Source organism: Anser anser (assembly GCF_964211835.1).
Source record: "Anser anser genome assembly, chromosome: 6".
Lineage (NCBI taxonomy): Eukaryota > Metazoa > Chordata > Aves > Anseriformes > Anatidae > Anser > Anser anser.
In genome coordinates, this window is record NC_139726.1 from 19,879,036 (window position 1) to 19,894,916 (window position 15,881).

The window sequence follows — 15,881 nt, forward strand, 5'->3', positions numbered from 1 at the left end:
GATTTCCAGTAACTTCAGTGCACTGCACACTTAAACAAGAATTATATTCATGCTGGTGGCTTTCCATACAAGCAGGACATGTGCAAGCATGTTTAGAAACATTTCACAAAACTCTCAGTCTTCAGTAGAATTTTGTCAAGAACTTGCTACAGAAACTATTGATAACTCCCACATGAGCAGAAACAATACTTTATGGCAAAAAGGATAACTTTCATTCTGGCAGCAGAACCCACATGGTTTAGAAATTACTTGCATACACATGACTTACCTAGTATAAAGCAGTTGAATAATAAAAAATGAAAATGAGAAAATATAGGTCATGGTGCTCATCTACCAGGGAAATACACCACCACTCACTTGAAGATCCCTCACTTCATGACCTCCCATTGGATACGTTCATGCTGGTACAACTAGACAGAAAAAAAATCTCTGCAGCAAGGATTTCCCAGCAGAAGCTTTAAGATATAAGAGGGGTCTGTAGTTCTAAAACACTGCTGGTTGAAGTGGAAATAGTAATCCTGTGTTGTCAAAAGACTATTACCAGACTGGAGAAGTAAGGAGAAAATTAGTTTGTTCTCCATTCTCTATTACTACTGAATGCAGTAACACAAAATCCATGCAGAAAGGCAGAAGGAAAGGATAAAAATTTTGCTTGTGCAAGTATTATTTACTTCACACAGAAATTTTCCTTTATACGCCCAGTTTACTTTGGTTCAAAATGACTGAGCTTCATAGACCCAAGGGTGTTATTTCTATCTAGCACAGGGAAGCATCATGTAACCTGAAGACCAATGTAATGTTTGCTTCAGTGAGCACACGAGGAACTTGTTCTTCTAAGTTCATTAGTTATTGGGGAGTTTTCACATTGCAGTGCTCTTTCTGTCATCATTTAACACAGTACTCTTAGTCTCAATTTATTCTGGGAATAGCTGGAAAAAATAATTCCATCTTCCTTATTCAGGCAAACCCTTGTTTTCAGTAGGACAAGTAGCATTGGGAATTTGCTCAACTTTGCTACATCTTGGAAGACCACAGAGCACATCAGATACTTTTTCTTCAGAGCTGTCAACAACAAATGTTTAAAAGCATCATTTCCTATCTCCTCCAGCTGTTAGCGATATCACTGGGGCCTCCAGCAACACAAGACATACAGTGTTAACCTCCATGTTTGAGAGTATTGATGAAAGAAAGTTTTAGTGCATAAAGACTGTGTCACCCAGAGAACACAAGACTAAAAATAAATTAAGATGCATATGATTATATTATTTACATAGCATCATCAAAACCAAAAATAAAACAGACCCCCCCAAAATTATAATACACTTAAAACTTGAATCTTGAAAAAGAAAAAAAAAAAGGCACTGAAAAAAAAAATGACAGTCATATTCCTTCCCAAAAGCATCCTACTCCAAGAGCAGTCCTTTCTATACTGAGGAAGGAATAAGGTAGGGAGAAAAGAATTCTCAAACCTGTGTTTCCTAAGTCATGGACTCACAACTTCATAGGTACATCAGAATTCAGTGCTTCCTAAGCAAAAAAGTAAGCTAAGAAAAGATTATTGTGGTCACCAGAAGATGAAAATGTGAAAAAATTATGACAGACACCAAAAACAAAGTTTCCATAAAAAAGGTAGTTCAACAATCATCATATGTAAGGGACAAGTTAAGGAAATATGTGTGAAAGCTTATTGCTAGCACCTTTGTTTTCAGTATTTCTTAATAGCCTTAAGAAATAAATCTATGCGATAATTATCTGCATTAGCATTTTTGCTTCTCTGTTTGCCTTCCCCTCATTGATTGTTTAAACCCATCGTGTAATCTCACCCTGATGTGACAGAAGTAGAAACCTGTTAGCTAATAACAGTCTGAAAGTTTCAGGCAACTAACAGCTATACAGAAAGAAGAGGTATTATTAGTGCCCTCAGTGAGGCAAAGACTGGAGCCTGGGCACAAGAGTTATTAGACACCAGAGCATGCAGATGGGATAAAACTTTTGAGAATATTTAATTAAAGTTTGCCTCTCATTCAAAGGCAAAGATAATACAGAAACCATTAATTTATTAATCTCCATTACTTCCAGTATTCTAAAAAAAAAAAAAAAAAAAACAAACAAAATAAACCCTACTGGAAATGTCCTTTTGACATACAGCTGCAACAAGTTCTTGCCTTTTACTAATGGCATGACTTCAGGGAGACAAAGCAGGCAAGACTGAGATGGAGGGAAGTGGCCTACATTCTCCAGCATTGCAGAGAAGATAGCGTGATCACACACAGTGGTGAAATAATGTGACAGAACAAAAGAAATCCAAACCCATTAGAGCATTAGTTGAATTAGTCATTAAAATTGTTCGTACTCTGTCCTATTTCTATCAGTATATCAGTGATATATAAATGAGGGATAGAAAGAAAGTCAGGTTTTCAACAAAGCCTGCATATTCACAGGTCCTTTCTTCAAGCCAATTGCACCAACATAGCAGGTATGGTTAGAGTTAGTTATAGTTTAGAGTATAGTTTTATACAGTTCGTCACAGTTAGTTATAAAGGGGCTTTGTTTTCCTGTGCAGTAAGTGGAATATGGAATTAGTCATGGTGACACTGTGGATAGAACTGGAATTCTTTAGCATAAATCTGATAAACTGCACAACATAAGACAATTCCAATGTCATTTCTCTGCTCACTGCTAAATTACTTCTACCAATCAGACTAATGAATGCATTGGGCTACATTTGTAGCCCTTATTTATATAGTCAGATTTAGAATCCCCTTCCTAATCCTTCTTTGAATGAATCCCCATTAACGTCCTCATTTTAATTGCATATCTCACAGATGCCTATTTTGTATTTGAGAGCAATCCAAAAAATGAACCATCAAGCAAGCAACAGCTCAGAAAGCACATTTCAGAAGAGACTATTTTGAAACATATTAGTGAAAAAAATACAAAAAACATTCTTTCATGCTGTAGCTTTAATGTTGTAATTCCTACATCTATAGATTGAGAGAGCTTCTAGATGCTATGTTATGGAAACTACCCTAGTTCTCTTAGGAAGGCAATGCCATGGTTCAGAACAGTGACACTGCAAGATCTTTGCTTAACTTCCTATGATCACCCATAAAGATGTGTAAATAATAAAATACATTTTAAAGCAATTTTGCTGATATGTTAGAGGAGGGTAACATTACTGAAGAACTGTACCAAACCCCTGAAGCTGGCTCTGCAGATAAGCCAGCAGACTTTGAAATCTCAGCGGCCTTTCCCTGAGTTCAATTGATGAGCATGGCTTGGTGGCAGTCCTGCAGTGGCAGGATATACATACTGTCTGAGCAGCATGACAAAGAGGCAGTTGAATTGGACTAGAGCAGAAACACATCTGGGTCAACTGCACAGAAATATAAATGGTGATTTCTGCCTGATTTTGTCCATATGGCCATGAACAAACTCCATGAGAATATGCATTTAAAAAAAAAAAAAAAGAAAAAAGGATAGAAACAGCCTACATATTTAAATATAATGAAGAGAACTTTTGTCCCACGGGTTCACAGGTTATTTTGGGTACTTTAATATACCTTACTTGCTTCTTACTATTTCTAGTAGATGGCACTTTATTTTCTGCCTTGCTATCCTGGAACACTGCTGCCACCTTTTCAAACTCTCTTAACTGTTGTCTTCTACCTCTGTGGATTCATGGACAGAGCATTTTGCACTTTAGACAGTAGTATGAGTCCTAGTCCTGTGTCTACATTTATCACGAAGGCAGGGTAGCATGCCTTTTTAACCATTTTGTTAGCTGCAGAAATGCTGGTATGTAAACTACAGGACAAAAATTGAAAACAAAGAACAATTATTTGAATAGTTATTGCACATATTACTGCACAGATGAAGTGGGGTAGAATGAAGAAGACTACTTTTCTTCCTTTGATGTAGGAAATTATACATAATATCCTTTTAAAATGGTAGAATCACCCAGCAAGTTTTGTTCTGGCTGTGTCAGCTTTTTCAGTGCCTCAGCCTGAAAGCTACTTTTACAATGTATTTAAGTGAAGAGATGAAGACTGTAGACAAATCTGGAGACAGCCCAATAGCCAAACCTATTTTTTTCAGACTATTCTGTTTTATTTTACTATATATCTCCTTGAAGAGTTTCATATAGTTAGACCAGATTACAATTTTCTTTTCTGACTGCCTTCGCAGAATAGTTTGACATAGTCTCCTTATGCTTTTGGCAACAGTTCAAAAGTGAACTAACAGTTTCAAGATATATCAAGAAAACGCAATTCATATTTTGTACATTTCTTTAATATTTTTCTGGTGAATTAGACTATTATATATGAATGCTATAAAAGTTAGGTAGAATGCTTTAAGTAGTTACAACTGAATGAAGAACTTCCTTTTAAATTCCCAGTATACTTTCCCCATCTCAGTTTAATAGGAGAAATATTTTCTTCAGTGTATTACTTTTCAGCCTCCAAAGTATAATCATATTTGAGTTTTTCTCTTATCTTATGCTTGGAAAAAAATAATCACAGAATCCTCTAGGTTGGAAGAGACCTCCAAGATCACCAAGTCCAACCGCTGACCTAACACTAACAAGTCCTTCACTAAACCATATCACTAAGCTCTACATCTAAACATCTTTTAAAGACCTCCAGGGATGGTGACTCAAACACTTCCCTGGGCAGCCTATTCCAATGCCTAACAACCCCTTCAGTAAAGAAGTTCTTCCTAGTTATCCAACCTAAACCTCCCATGCGCATCTTTCAGAATTCAATCTATCAGCCTGAATAATCATATGAATTTTGATAATCATACTAAGAATCTGTTTAATAGTAAAAGCAAGCAATTGCATTTGAAAAATAGTATATGAAAATTCATTTAGAAAAACTACTGTTAACCTTTAACTTCACCTGTTACACACACACACCCATGGCTTTATAGCTTAGTAGCATCAGAAATAGGTTAATCACTGTCAAGGTCCAGTAACATATTTTAAGTATTTTTTCTGAAACTGAAAATCATCTATTTTGTACCTGAAAAATCTGTAAAGGAAGATGAAGAACAAACCCAATGATTCAGAAATTATTTCATATTCACTTGTGGTATTTTGGCTATCAGCAGGAAATGCTTCCAAATTACTAAGGGCATTTCATAGTTCTTTTTCAAAAATGCACCCTTTTTATTTTAAAGATTCAACATATTTGTGAACAGTAGCAATTTAAAATAACCTTTCTGTTTCAAGTCATCCATATTAATTTCACATCTGGCATTGCATGTGTCTTAACCTTGAAGTAATGGTTGCTGGTAGAAGAGCTGTAGGACATCTGAAGAAAATGTAAAGCCACCAAGGGAATGTTTGTCGGCTCAGGCTTGGGCTATGCTTCATGACTACATTTCTCTCAAAAAATAAAAAAATACAAGTACTTCTTGCTGCAATCAGCATATATTTTCCATCTTGAATAAGATGCCCCATTTGAATTTCATTTTTGTGTGAGTACCATCACCAGCAATCTCCCCTGGGTACAGAGAAAACAAGAACTTTTCATATCAAAATTTAATGTATGGCTTTATACTAGCGTAACTCTACATGGTTATGATTAATGACCTACCTACTGCATTTTCATAAGGGTTGGAACTTCAATGCATCAGGTAAAATATTGGCTTCATTGAAGTCAGTAATAATTTCCATTGACTTAAGAAGGTTCTGAATTTCATCCATTGTCCTTTTATTTCCCATTTTTCTTGATTATTCATTTGTTTGAGTATTCAGGAGATGATTTGAGAGAGAAGAAAAAACATTTTTATCTATTCATATTCAATTAGATAAACTGCAAACAGTTTTTCTTTGTTAAACATGTGCAAAGATACCTGCATTTCAAACACCTCAGTCAAAAACATCTGAAAGCAACAAACCGAGGTGATACTTCTCTTGTAATACTTCAGCTACATACACAAATGAATGTACCTACAAGTTTCTGTAATTATGTATTCATAAATTTATACATAAATATGCATTTTGAATATTGATTGTGCTATGACCTGAAGATTGGAAGAAGCTTAACTGTTTTCTGAGACTGTTGATTCTTTGAACACAGATAAATAGTTTTCAGTTCTTATATAAGTAATAGTTCGATCACTTTTCCACACCTGGTAAATATGGAAATCTAATACTAAGTAAACATAAATCTACTACTAAATTATACTAAAAGGCATTAGAGATATAAATGGGACAGAAAAGACTTTTCAGCGTGTTCTTCCCTTTGGCCCACTGTGGAGTGTTCCAGAAGTCAGCGTTGCAGAGTCAGAAGCAAGTCCACATGGACAGAGCTACTTCCTCTGATGGTACTTAGGAGTCTTATGAGGAGTAGCTGAGGGAACTGTGATAGTTTAGTCTGGAGAAGAGGAGGCTCAGGGGAGGCCTTATTTCTCTCTACAACTACTTGAAAGGAAGTTGTGTCAAGGTGGGTGGCAGCCTCTTCTCGCAGATAACTTGATAGGACAAGAGGGAATGGCCTCAAGTTGCGACAGGGGAGGTTCAGGTTGGATATTAGGAAATATTTCTTCTCAGAAAGAGTAGTTAGGCATTGGAACAGGTTGCCCAGGGAGATGTTGGAGTCACTGTCCCTGGAGATGTTTAAGGAAAGGGTAGATGTGGTACTTAGGGACATGGTTTAGTGGGCAATATTGGTGACAGGTAGATTGCTGGACTAGATGAACTTAGAGGTCTTTTCCAACCCTAATTATTCTATGATTCTACTATTCCTCTCTTCCATGTCAGCAGAGTTGTATTGTTTACTCTCTATGACAACATGGCCACCAAATGAACAAATCCTTAAAAATAAAAATGACCCTAAACTTAACTCAACTTTACTACTTAGTATTGTACAACCACTGAAGTCCTTTATCTTCTGTTGTTTCTGTACTATTGGATCCTTATGCCCATATTCTCTTCCACTGAATACGCTCCAAAGATGAAACACTAGAAAAAGAAAACAACAACAAAGGAACAATAACAAAACCAGAGAAACTTGTAAGGCACCAAGAGACAGAGTTTGTGGTTAAAATGAGCCCTGTAACTTCATTTTCTGCATGTAAAAAGCATTTGCATGCATATTTTAAAGGTGTTTTGTGAGACTCATCTCACTGCAAAATGCTTCAGTATCTTGGCTGGAAGAGGATATAGAATTATCATAAGATAGTATTAATGCAACTGTAATATTTCACGGGTAATAATGTCCAAACTGTAAAGTTTATTAAGTTGTGTTTTAATCACCTAAGGAAAAATTAAACAAAAGTAATTAGATAAAATTTTGATCCCACATAGAAGAGACTGACTGATCCTAAATTTATTGTACTGTAAAACAAGTGCTGAATAGCATCAGAGCAACCATAAATCAATGCTGTTTGACTATGCTGAACATCAGCAGCATTGCTTAACGTATCTGTCGTTCCTGTCCCTAGTACATCAGTAATGATATAAAGTTCAGTGCTGTCATCTAGAAGAAAGGTACCAGAGCTGTGAAAAAGATTTTTTTATCTGAACAGCCTCATTATATTGGGACTTGAATGCCTTTTCCCCCCAGTGAAATGTTGGATTTTTCAAGAGAGAACAGTATAAAAAATGTGTATGTGTACACATACAGATGACCTAGAATAGGAAAACATATAAACAGTAATTTGTAACTGTAACTATCACATAGAGTAGATGAGCAGCTGAAATTGTAAAAAGCCATGCTAGAACCCTGACAGCCTTCTTACAGAAGATATCCAAGGAGGTTTACAGAATCCTATTTTATGCTTTTACTTGCAAGAAGTATGAACAGAGAGATAAAAAAGCTGGCATGTTTCATCTTCCCTCCAGCCTGACCAGGGCTAATGGACTTTTGGCTACCAATAAAACAAAAGGATGATTGAATTTTGACACTCTTCCTGTGATGGTGAATAAAGCAGAAAAACATCATCTCTGACCCTTCTCCAAGGGGAACTCTGCCTGCATTTTATGTTAAATTAACATCCCATTTAAAAATTGGTTATAAACACTATCATTTAGTAACAATAATTTTATTTCAATTTGATTAGATGTGCTTCAGCTTATTGTCATATTAAGTACATTCACTGTAGGAGAAGTGTAATACTAATCTGTTTGGATTAACTTTTCACAGCCAAAGTGGGAAGAAGTTAAGTGCTCTTTCTGTTTTTTATGGATACCTAACTCGAGGAAATCAATTGAAAGGGTGAACCTGAGATTACCCTCCCTGTTGTTATCATAGGTTAAAAAAAAAAAAAAAAAGACTGAACTTCCACCAAAGTCCCAGGCAGCTGGTACTTACCATTACTTATCATGATTCATAAATTGATTTTCTGCCCTCACATATCTTTAAAAGCCAGTTGGGCTTTTTAAATACCATTGCTTTTCATAAGCTGATGAGTAAAACAGATTTAGAGCCTCCCAGCAAACATTCCTGCTATAAGCCAATTCTCAAAAGAACACATTTACACTATGAAGTTCTCAATTTTGTTTTTCTGCTGTATGTTGTTTGAGAAAATCCTTGGGACACCCAGGAGCATTATTCTCCCTTATTTCTGTGTTCACATGAAGATTCTCACTCCTAAGCATTCTGTTTGGAACTGAAGCAAATGGGACTTTCTTTTTTAAGTATTGGGGGAGTATGTATCTGCGTCACAAATTATGTCAGTAACACTGTGTTGCATCTTTTATTTAGTCAGAATGTGAGTAAAACTGATAATAGGATAACCTTCCCTCATCTCTGCCAGATATTCTGCTTAAAATTTTCTGCATCTTGAAAATTCAGAATGCAGACTGCAAGTTAAAATGAAGTTAAGTATTACAAGCAGCACCAGACCCATCTAGAAAACCAGACATGAATCCTAGGCTACTCAAGATTCAGTAGTACGGTACCACATACTTGGATGAAGTAGCACACTAAGAAGAACCTCATGCACCTGATTATCTTACGATCTTAAATACTCAATTCAAAAGCCTGTTGGAAAAACATCACCTTCACAATCTGAGCTAACCATGATCTGATCTTACCAGAGGATCACTTAAGAACACTCAAACCAAGACACTATTTAAATGTTGATTATCTTGAACATAAGAATTTCTGTGTTGGACTCGGCAAAATTAGCACAGAAACAATAAACAAATGATGCTTGGATGACAAGAATTCTGTAGTGTTTACTAAAAAAAGCTCAACATCATCAAAATCTCTCTCATGAGTTCACTCTCAAACATGAACAATTCCTAAGCTTGCAAAAAGAACTTTAAATTTTATGAAAATTATTTGCTCGTTTCAGAGAAGAGCTGTCTTCTATAAACTGTCACTACAGGGCTCTTTTAATTTTATTAAAAAGCAGCAACTATATAAACAGCTTTCACTGGCATGTTCACTTACAAATCACTGACTGCTGCTAGCTGTCCCTCATTAACTGTTCTCTAACAGAGTGGAGGAATAGCTTTCCTCCTTCAGAAAGACTTTTTCCGTTAAATTACATTCTCAATATCTGAAATTGATTCTTTCATGCCAATTGTACATATTTTGTTCTACTATGTAGCTGTTCGAGAGTGATTTGGAAAAAATACTTGGATGTCTACATATTGGAAAATAAAGCTTATACTATACATTGCAACATTATCATTGTATGTTCAGCAGTTTAGAAGTGTTTCACTATAGCTATATAGATTCTCTGGAGTTTGTGATTTTAAACAAAAGCATCAAAAACTTGTTTATAAACGGGTCACCAAAAGTTCAGATTAGCCATAACCATTTTTTCAGATAACCATCACCACATCAATGGTACTTTACCTCTTTTGGGAAGGTTTTCTTCTCTATCTGGAAAGCCAGTAATCTTTTACACCTGTTTGTTTTTGTTGTTGTATTATTATATATCTAAGTTCAAATTGTGCAAAGTGTGCTGGGTCTGAATTGCCAGTGATGGCTTTGATAACCATGCCTGAACACTTTTCCACAAAATGTGTGATGTCGATCCCCAAACCTCTAGTGATCTTACAAAGTGAGTGAGTCTGGGACTCTTTCCCTTTAAGTTATATCCTACTCAATAAATCCAATCACTAAGCAGAATGTATGGGAGCTTGATAGGAAGGTTCTTTACAAAACATTTGGTGCAAGTAGAAGAGGGATAAGAAGAAAAGAGGAATAATGGAAAAATATGTAGGGCTTTTAGCAAAGCCAGACTGGTATTCATTCAAATTCTTATTCTATCTATAATTTATTCACACTGGTAGCTATGACGAGACAGTGAGCTTAGGAAGGATCAAATGTCTCCAAGTGTACATTGAGAAGAAGAATTATCCATGTGCATCAAACCTAACAGCAAGAGTAATATTTTCAACATAGGCCTTGCTATTTAGATTAAAATTATTCTTTGCTTTGCTCTGCAAAAGATTCACAGTGGAGACTTAAAGGACAAAAATATAGTTATTTCTTCCTATCCCAACCATTTTAAGCCCACTAGCCAACAGGACAGAAATAGTACTAAAAGTACATGTGAACTCGTATTTCTTCCTTGGTATTTAAATAAATATATCCAGAATGAAAATTTTCTGTTGTGAATTTAGCTAAATAAATAAGGTGAGTAGTGAGGGGGAAAAGTAAACACACAAGACAGCTTCATAGTTTCTGGTGGGCCCAATGACATAGTATTATCTTCTAAGTTAAAGAAATTTAAGCTTTGAGTCCTAATATTTTCTTCAGTCATTAAAAGATGTTTGTATGTTGAGTTTGAAGTATAAACTTTTTAATGTAAGAAAAAATAATGTTTCATTTTTTCCCCACTGTCAAGGGACAATACTAAGACATTTTCTTAGACTTTCTGTGTATTGAGCTTTCTAGGGTGCAAAACACAGATGAGTACTGATGTTGTTAAGGAATCTTGGGATGCTAAGTGGCAAAATAGCTAACCTAGGGGCTTCGAGCTACTGTTATTACACAAGTCAGAACCATCTCACATACCTGGACAAGTCTTCTTCCTAGACCTAGAAAATTTCTTTTGGTTACCCAACGGTTCTGAGCAGCAGACACATGATTTATTAGAGGGTGGAGAGAGGTACATAAAAACAGCAGCTGGTTCACTGTGATCATTTGTCTATATGCAGAAAGATTAAAAAAATAAAAATTAGGATCTTTAAAAATTAGGATCATGTACCATAAAGTCAGACATGGATCCTTGCTACTATGCTTTTACTTTCCGAGTTTGGTCTGTTTAGCCAATGCCAAGCAAAGCCTCAATTCTGTTGTTTTGTGAGTAAAAGGCTGAAGTTTTAACACCTGAAAAAAGTCAAACCTTTAAGAAAAACTGAAGCATATTGAAGGCACTTGTCTCATGTCACTTTCTCAGTTATTCTATATATTACAAAATAGGGTCACTTTGTTAAACATCCTGTGTTGCTTATCTCTCTATCTTGAAAATTTTGAAGATACTTGAATAGTAATAGACAATTATCAGATAGACATTTGTCAAGCCCAGACATACCAGAAGCAACGATGTCACGTGGCTAGTTTGGGATGGGGCGATTGATCAGATATTCTCCTTTTTCTGCAACCTTTTCTCAAAGTCACAAACACAGTATTTGCAGACTGTATCTGTTTATTTCTCCACAGCCAAATTTGGATCTCTTACAATTTAGAACAGTTCCATAAGCATAACAGAGAAAGCTGCCATAGTAATGCAGATCCTGGGGAGATGAACAGAGACTTTTTCTAGTAATAATATCACAAATATATTGCAAAATTAATTCTAATACTAGAGTTAATATTAGATCATTAAGTGTCAAGTACAGGATTTTCAGTTTTTCTCACTCTGACAAAGCTTTTAAAATTTTACTCAACACTTCTCATTGTGTCTTTTATTTCTGACAATCTTTTTCTCTTTGCTGCTATTGTCACAAATACAAATTACAAAGTGTGTTTGAATAGTATTGGGTTTTGGTATTATTTTCTCCTTGTTTTTAATTAATTTATTTATTTTCATGCTAAGTAGAACCAAATGTTTTAATTCTAAGAAGTTAACTATTAAAAATGTGATTCACTAAATCCTGAGGCTCTTTAACACTTCAAAATTAGCTCATATACTACTTTGGACATTAGAGATTATGGTAGTCAAACGCACTTTGTGATTTAACTCACTGGTAATATGTTAGGAATCTAATATTTGCCAATACTGAAAGAATCTGTGTCCAGGCTACTACCCTTACTGAGGCTGTCATTCAGCCACTCATCTGGGGACACCTCTAATTTTAGGCATGAACCCATTAAAATTAACAATTTCTTGAAGACAGTAGTGTGATTCAGGACCTTGCTGAAACAGAACCTAGAAGAGGGTCATTTCAATCCACAAGGGCAGCCAGTGGAGAGACTCCAGTTTAAACTGTTTACAAATAAGAATTTTAACGTTTTTACATCTCCTAGGCTTCTGCCTAGAGACAAATGATCCTCAAGATACATACTCCTGCATAATAAAGCTCAAAATATTAGCTGACTTGCCCAAAGTCAAAGTCATGCTTCAGTTTAGTGTCTGAAACAGGAAAAAAGAAATCTAGTTTCTCAATTAACATCTGTGAAATATACCACCTACTCTTCTGTTATCCTTCCCCTTCATTTCTATTTTCCGTGTTGCTCCCTCCTACCATTTCTCCTGCAAAAAGATTAAATGAAAATGTACAGAAGGTCAAGGACAATTTCTTTTTACTGATGTTTACAATAGGTTTACAGTTAAGTACTGACAAGTACTGACAAGTCATCCAGCTACATTCTCTTCCACTCCCACCATTCCCTACCCCAAAGGAAAAAGAGCATCCAGCACCAAACACATTGTATTCGATATTGCCTTAGTATATCCTAAGTGATAGGATATAAATAAACAAACCGAAAAAACAGCCTACTATACTACTGTTCATTACTATTCTTTTTCTCACTAAACATATTTACATTTATCAAATCACGCAGTACTACATTCTTCTTTATACCACAGTTAATACTCCTGGAAAAAAAAAAATAGTTTATTGCTCTTTAGGTTTAGCATGGCACAGTCAATAGAAAAATACGTTTTCTGGTTATCTTACTTCTTTATGGGCTGTGTTTGCCTCCATTTCTTTTTCTGCAGCTCTACTCACAAGCTTTGTACTCACAGCATCAGGACTGCCATATTTATGGTGTTACTCTATAGGTTACTTCTTTTTATTTCCTTCGGTCAATCTCTCTGGATCCTTTAATGAATCTGATTGCTAAGGAGAAGACAAAGCTGACATTTTAATTCAATGCTACCTAGTCTATGCTTCTACAATTACTTAAAGCATGCTCAAATTCTAAAGCAGCCTACCTTTTATTAAAACAAACCCCAAACATGCAAGCTTGGTTCTAAAAATATCCGCCTTTCTTTTTCTTACATTTGATTGTATCATGAAGGGGAAAGTGAATTTTACTTAAATTAAAATAATAATAATAAAAAATAAAATCCAGACTTTCAAATGAATATTTCTGTTCAGCCATACTACAGAACTTTAACAGAGCATTTTGAATGAAACAAGGACGAAATGTTCAAATTCTCTGCAAGTGAATGATCTGACCATTTCTCCACAAAATCTTCTGTGGTAAAGCTACCCTCTCAATCAGGCAAGGATCTGGGGAAAAAAAAGGCAGTGTTAGTAAGGTGGCCAGGCTTTCTCAGGCAATAACCTCCAATGTCACAGAAGCACCCAGGAACTTGAGAGTGTGGAATGTTGGCCATTTCTGACAAATGCAGTCTTGATCTAATCCCATTATTACTGAAATCTCAATTTCTTTTAGTACTGAAGGAAATCGTCCACAATTTTGCCTGAAAAAGAAAGTTCTCCCCGAATGTATATAGGAAATCTTCCAAATATTAAAAATGCAGTAATTGCATTTTTGCAGCTAGGTAATGATGCTTCAAGAAGATAACATTTTACAATAATGCTCCTTTGGACATTCCAGGCATTTTTTAAAAGAGTCATTCCCTTTCCTGGAAAGTATATTAAAATATCTATCATATAAATGCATTTCAAATCAAATATAGGCATAATACATAATTTGTTGGATGTTTCATCTTTGTTAAGCTATTGTTTTCATTTGATGATTTACATCGTCCTTTTTTTTTAACAAGAATTTTCATGCATCTTTAAATGCACCATTATGAAAAACTTTCTGTGATTCCTTCAACAATTCCAGAAGCCTAGTTAAGACATTTGTTAAACACTTGTTAAGAAGTTAATATGGCAGAATTACCAATGTTTGCCCAAATTTCTGTAGGCCAGCTCAGAGCTTGTAGCAAGCTTTGTGTGAAGTCAGCGGCTCTAGATAGCCAGAGAGGTCCCCACTACAAAACTTTCTATGTCCCCTGAGCAGCAGGATTGCAACAATGCCCTGGAGATTTTCAGCTAATATCTTTAATTCTCCAGGGGAGAAAAAAAAAAAAAAGTTCTTGTTCTTGCTTTAGATATTCAAATTGACTCATTAATTAAAAAAAAAAAAATCTGGACTGACAATAGCAACAGATTTTTTTCATTTTATATCTAGTTTTCAGTTTGCTATTAACACAATGAATGAATTTCCAATGTGTATTGTAGTTTCAAGTAACACTTATTATGGATAGCCTACAGTCAGTACCTGATTATGCCTAATTTTCTCTAAACAAAAGGCTTTTCCTGAGAACACTGTAGTAATGTAAAGTATGATCTTTCATGTACTTAACATTTAAAAGAAGTTTTAAAATATTGAAAAGACTATCTGAGACATTATAATTAACCCTGAAAGCATGAAAACAGAGGTGAAACATTTCAAGCCACCTACAAAAACAGCATGGAATCAGGTTTCTTTTATGAGTTGGATAACCTTTGTGGAAGTCTACACTGCCCTAAAATATACATCTGTTGAAAATTATTACTTCTGTCATAAATGTCTCTTGTCTGAAGGAATGCTCTCTCCTATTAGTTGTTGTTGTTGGTTGTTTGTTTACAAGTGGTTTAAATGGAGTACATAGCTATTTGAATAATACTTTACACGTATTGGAGATGAAATTGCTCTCTGGAAAAAAAAAAGGAAGTAACTATTGCAACTTATAACAACATACAATCATCAATAAATAAGGTATTAAACCTCAACTTCACTCTATGGTGTACAGTACCTGTTTTTAAAAATGAATTAATTGAAGCACAGAGTTGTGGCACAGTTGTGATAAGTTTAAGGAGGCAGGATGAGTTGTGCTGATGCACTGGGACTTGAATGATCTTGGATCAGTTCCTAGCTGAATGTACTGGGCTACACCTGGAAGTAAAATGGAGGAAGATGGGAACAGCACAGGACAGAAACTACAGCTGTTATGAAAAGCTTAGGATGGGCACCACTGGGAAAATACACTGTGTGTGACATACCAAGTGTATTTCTAGAGCAGTGCAAAACAGTGCCCTTCTAGCCTTGAAGTAGCACACAAGGTGCTACACAGCATGGATCAAAGTCCTCAGGCACAACGTAAAACTGTTTGGGAACTAATAAGTAGACATAGACAAGGGGATATAGGATATGAAATTTTTAAGCTCTAGGTTCCACCTCATGTAGTTACAGCATAAACTGCTCTGTTCACTATCAATTTCTGGCTTCCAATAATGTGTTAATGTATGAAAAGTCTCACTCTTGCCCTTGCAGAAGTTATGAAAGAATCCTGATGTGCAAAGCAACAGGGCAGGCAACAGGAAGTTTTTAACAACTTCACAGACAGAATTACTCATCTTCAAATGCTCACAATCCAATCATGATCTGATCTCCTCCTAAGTAAACCTAACTCTATCAGATATTCTTAGTAACTGTTCATGAGTTAAAGCAGCAGAGTACAGGTGG

The 15,881-nt window shown here is 35.5% G+C and overlaps 1 protein-coding gene across 1 annotated transcript in view; it reads right to left on the bottom strand.

Annotated features, from left to right (window-relative positions):
• LOC310901354 (sodium channel protein type 2 subunit alpha-like) overlaps positions 1-15,881 on the bottom strand; it is a 130,980-nt gene that overhangs the window by 84,630 nt on the left and 30,469 nt on the right. The window contains exons 4-6 of the mRNA XM_083840719.1: positions 15,172-15,311; positions 11,506-13,651; positions 10,986-11,118 (exon numbers count right to left, since the gene is read on the bottom strand). The gene's annotated coding sequence lies outside the window, so the exon portion shown is untranslated. The remainder of the gene's footprint in view (positions 1-10,985; positions 11,119-11,505; positions 13,652-15,171; positions 15,312-15,881) is intronic.